The following is a 5,865-nucleotide window of genomic DNA, read 5'->3' on the forward strand; positions in this document are numbered from 1 at the left end:
TGGTTTGGATCTAATAATGTTTCCCTCAGAACTTGTTTTTTTGTTTGTTTGTTTTGGGGGGTATTGGGGATTGAACTTAGGGGCACTCGACCATGGAGTCACATTTCCAGCCCTATTTTGTATTTTATTTAGAGACGGTGCCTTACTGAGTTGCTGAGGCTGGCTTTAAACTCATGATCCTCCTGCTTCTGCCTCCTGAGCTGGTAGGATTATAGGCATGCGTCACTGTGCCTGGCCCTCAGAGCTTTGTGTGAAAGCTGACCCCTGATGAAGCATGGTTCTGGGTGGGGTGTTTAGGCAATGATGAGGACTGTGACCTTTCCAGCGGATTGATCCATTTGACAGATTCATATTGCAAATGGACGACTGCGTGCTACTGTACACAGGTGAGGAGAGGCTGGAGGAGGTAGTAACTGGGGGCATGCCCTTGGGTGCTTTATCTTGTCCCCAGTCCTAGGCAGCTCTCTCCTGCTCTTTGCTTTCTGGCTGCCGTGAGCTGTGCCCTCGCCTTGGCTGAGTCCTTCACTGAGATGTCCTGCCTTACCTCAGGCCAGAGCAGTGGAGTTGGCCCACTGTGGACATGACCTCTGAAACTGTGACCCCCCCCCCCAATAGGTTTTCCTTCTCTAAGTGCTTCTTATCAGGTTTTTGAGGAACAATGAGAAAAAGCTAACTAAAATAGTTGCAGAAAAAAATCGACAACATTTCTGAAGGCAATATGTTTCAGTGTAAAGAGCCTGAATTTTAGAAAAATAACTGAGTTCAAATTCAAACTCCCTTAATACCTAGTGATCTTTAAAAGTGAGATGCCATCCTGGTCCTCAGTTTACCCACCTGTAAGGCAGGATGATATTATCTACCTCGATAGTGTGGTAAAAGCTAAAAGAATTTACATAATGAGGTAAATTCTAGCTTTCCAAACTAACTCCTTAGAACTGTTTTTGAAATTTTGAGTTTCTTAACCTATTTTGCCTTTTCTTTATAACCAAGTACAAAGTCTTTCTCTATATTTTAATATAGAGAATGTATATTAATATATTATATTAATATATGTTTTCTTTATATTTTAATCCATTTATAAATTCCTGTATCATATTCTCCAGGCCATAGAATCAAAGACCACAGATAAAGTCAAGTCTGAAACCTTTAGACTCTCCCGGGCACCTGCTGCAGTCACTGTGACCACTTGGTCTGAACACAAGAGAAGGGTGCAGCTCCATGCACGAGGGTGCCAATCTGATCTTGCTTCCTCACGGCACCCTGAGCAGCCCTCCTCTTCTTCTGGCAGGCCCACACAGACCCTTCGGATCTTGAGATTCTTGTGTGGCTTGCAACACAATTTCTTCTCTCCTGGTCAAATTGTTGTAACACATGGTGCTAGTATTTGGACATTTGTCCCCTGAAAAATCCTTATTGAAGCCTAATTGCCATCTGAGCAGCATGAAGAGTCAACTAAGCCAAGGGCGAGATCTCGTGGTGGATCACAGCCTTACTAAAAGAGCTGAGGCCACAGTGGGAGGTTCCGCCCTTGTCTGCTCTAGCTCTTCTCCTTCAACCATGCAGCAAGAAGGCCAGCGCCAGATGCCAGCGTCTTGTCCTGGGCCTCCCACACTCCAGAACTGTGAGCCAAATAGAGTTCTGTTCATTATGAATCAGCAGCCTCAGGATTCCATTACAGCAGCAGCAGTGAACGCATGGCATCCCAGCAAGCCGCAGAAGGCACCTTTGTAGATAATGGCCTCCAAAAATATTTCTCAGCTCTTGACTTCTGAATGAGTCAATGATCTCATGTAAAGGGGGTTTGCAAGATAATAATGCCAATATCAGAGTAAATGTTGTTAGTACTGTATTCTAAGAAAATCACTGGCTGTGAAGTAGGAAAGACTATGGAAATGGTTAGCAATATGGAACGCGCACTTCCTCAGGCAACCAACAGATTCTCCTTCTGCAGGGGTGGAGCTCTAGATTGTTTATTTTATATCCTTGCATTTGTATTGCAAAGCCCCAATGAAAAGTAAATTGTTTTCTGTGCTGAATGAATTGCAACTGGAATTCAAAACGGAACTGCAGAAAGAAGGAAGAGCAAACAAGCACCACGAGTGCAGTCAGCAGTGAGGGCGGCGGACATGGCTGCCACAGAGGAGATGCTTCCGGAAGAAGGTATAAAGGGAAATCCTAAAGGAAGCCTCTGTGGCCACTTAGGTTACCTTACGTCTCAGAAAATCAATTTTTAAAAACTTTAAAATTTAAATTAAATCTATTTTAACAGATACATAAAAACACAAAAATGTACATATTTATGGGTTGGGGTAGAAATGAATAATAGGAGGAACTGTTGAAAATTAACAAATATGTGGAAATTAAACAATATGCCACTGAACAATAATTGGATCAAAGACAAATCTAAAAGGGAAACTAAATAATATGTTCAAGCAAAGAAACATGGAAACCAAAACCTATTCAGCAAAAACTGATCTAAGAAGAAAGTTCATAGCAATAAGTGCCTGAAAAAGAATGGTTTCAAGTGAAGGACCTAATGGACACCCCAAGGAAGTAAATTAAGGAATTTTAATTAAGGAATTTAAAAGGACAAAGTAACCCCAAGGTTAGCAGAAGGGAGGGAATAAAGATCATAAACAAGTGAAGTAGAGATTATAAAAATAACAAACGATCAATAAAACTAAGACCTGGTTTTTTAAAAGCTAAACAAAATTGACACACCCTGGACTAAGGGGGAAAAAAGACTCAAATAAATTCAGAAGTGAAAGGAAGACATTAAAACTGATAACAGAAATACAGAGGAGATGACCAACTCCTGCGAACATCTATACACCAACAAATTAGACAACCTGGAATAATTGGAAGAATTCCTAAAAAACACATAACCTACCAAGACCAAATATTGAAGAGATTTGAAGTCTGAACAGACTAATAAATGACTAAGGAGATTAAGTAAGTAAGTAAAAGTATCCATCAAAGAAAAGCCAAGGAATGCAGGGCATAGTAATACACAATCATAATCTCGTTGCTCAGGAGGCTGAGGCAGGATGACAGCAAGTTCAAGGTCAGCTTAGGCAATTTAACAAGACTCTGTCTCAAAATAAAAAATAAAAAGTAACAAGGACTGGGGATGTGGCTCAGTGGTAAAGCTCCCCTGAGTTCAATCTCCAGTGCTGCCAAAGGAAAAAGTTTTTAAAAAGCACAGGACCAGATGGCTTACATTCTAGTAAATATTTAAAGACAAACTGATACCGATTATTCTTAAACTCTTCAAAAAAAATTGAAGCATATGGAATACTTCCAAATTCATTTTACGAGATCAGAATTATCTGGTATCAAAGCCAAAACAAAGGCACTACAAGAAATGTAAAATATAGGCCAATATCACTGATGAATATGGACACAAAAATCCTAAAAAAACAAAACAAACAAACAAAAAAAAACTAGAAAACCATATTCAACAGTACATTGAACAGTATGTTCACCATCATCAAGTGAAATTTATCCCTGGAGTACATTTCGTTCAACACATGCAAACCAATAAATGCAATTCATCCTATTGACAGAATGAAGAACAAAACCTATGTGATCATCTCCATTGATGCAGAAACAGCACTTGACCAAATTAATTATTCTTTTATGATAAAATTCTTCAACAAATCTGGTAGATAGACTGTTCTTCAGTACAATAGAGGCCACTTGTGATCCGCCCATGGCTCAACAGAGAAAAGTTAGTTTTCCCTCCCAGATCAGGAAAAAGACAAGGGTGCCCACTCTCACTACTTCTGCTAAACATAGTACAGGAAGTCCTAGCTGGAGCAATTGGGAAAGGAAAAGAAATAAGAGGTATCCATGTAGGAAAAGATGAAGCAAAATTGTGTGCTGATATGATCTTACATATAGAACATCCAAAAAATCTCCCCCAAATACTATTGGAACAGATAAACAAATTCTGTAAAGTTGCAAGACACAAAATCAGCTCACAAAAATCAGTAGCATTTCAATATGCTAAAAACAAACTATATGAAAAAGAAATTAAGAAAACAACCCCATTGGCATAGCATAAAAAATAAAATATTCTGGAGTAGATTTAACCAAGGATGTGAAAGATGTGTACACTGAAAACTCTAAAACAATGATGAGGGGAAACTGAAGAGACCCAAGTAAATGAGAAAACACCCATGTTCATGGATGAATTAATATTGTTAAAATGTCTGTGCAATCCAAAGTGACCTACAGATTCAGTGTAATCCCTATCAAAGTCCCAATATCATTCTTCACAAAAATAGAAATAGAAATCTTAAAATTCACATGAAATCTCAATCCTGAGCAAAAAATACAAAGCCTGAGGTGTCACTCCAGCAGGTTTTGAAGAAGGTTATGAAGATGTAGAGCTCGAAACAGCACAAACAGGCACAAAACAGACACATCAACCAATGAAACAGGATGGAGGGTTCAGAAATAAACCATATATGTTTGCATCAACTGATTTTTGACAAAGTTACCAAGAACACAAAACGGGGAAAGAACAGTCTCTTCAGTAAATGGCCTTAGGAAAACTGGATATCCAAATGCAGAAAGATGAAAATTGTCACTTATCTTACCCCTTATTCAAGAATAAACACAGACTGTATTGAACCCTAAGATCTGAAACCATAAAGTGACTGGGAGGAAATGAGAGAGGAGCCCCATGATGTCTGGGCAGTGATTTCTTGGACATACCCCAAAGCACACCAATGAAACAGAACATCGGGACAGCATCAGGCCAACAGGAGTTTGCTCAGGAAAGGAAACAAGAGACAGCCCGTGGAGTGGACAGAACACCTGCAAGTCACACACGGGACAAGAACTGATACACCAACTACTCAAGAGCAAGGAAAAGAAACGTAGTGAAAATAGGCAGAGGACTCGAAGGGTATCTCTCAAAAGAAGACATACACATGGCCAACAGAGATAGGAAAGTGTAGATGCATGGGCTGGTGTACTATTTTGATACATGTATACATTGTGGAGTGATGTGCACATCACTCTCTAATCATCAGAGGATGCAAACCAAATCATGGGATTTACCACCTCACCGTGGTGACTGTTCCCAGAAAGATAAAAGATGGCAGTGTTGGTGAGGGTGTGGAGAGAAGGAGAATTTGCCCTGGGGAATGTTACAAATTAGTGCAGTCCCTGTGGAAGACCATATCACGGTGCCCCCAAAACTGAAGATAGAATGGCCATGTGACCCAGTGATCTACACCCAGGGGGAACGAAATCAGCAGGTTGAAGAGACACTGCACAGCCAGATTCATTGCAGCACTGGTCACAATAGCCAAGACACAGAACCAGCCCAGGAGTCCGTCCATGGAAAAGGAGGTTTTAAACGGTGGGGTCTGTACACATGGAACACCAGGGGGGTCTGCCTAACAACAGGATGAACCCAGGTGTAGGGGGTCGCAAGGCTCCAAAGACTAACTTCCCCATCCCCCAAGAAGAGCCGTCCAAGAGGCTCGCATGATCCTGCCATCCAATGGTGAGCCCTGCTGGCTTACATGATCCTTACCCACCAATCAGAAAGCACCCCAGTCAACTGTCAAACCGTTTAACAATTAAACTGTTAAAACTGTCAAACCGCCCCTGGCTCTATAAATATGCAGAGCTGTTCCTCAATAAATGGGCATTTTCTCCGACGGCAAGCCTTGATCGTTCTTTCACCAGAACCGTACATCAAGTGAATGAGCCACCATGGGACAGATAGCGTGAAGACTTGAAGAAAGTTGGACTCCAAAACACAGAGAGTTGAGTGGCCATTACCAGGGGCTGGAGGGTGGTGATGGGGAGAGGAGGGAGTGGTGGTCACCAGACACAGTTTCAGCC

The sequence above is a fragment of the Callospermophilus lateralis genome, chromosome 13 (assembly GCF_048772815.1).
Source record: "Callospermophilus lateralis isolate mCalLat2 chromosome 13, mCalLat2.hap1, whole genome shotgun sequence".
In the NCBI taxonomy this organism is placed as follows: domain Eukaryota; kingdom Metazoa; phylum Chordata; class Mammalia; order Rodentia; family Sciuridae; genus Callospermophilus; species Callospermophilus lateralis.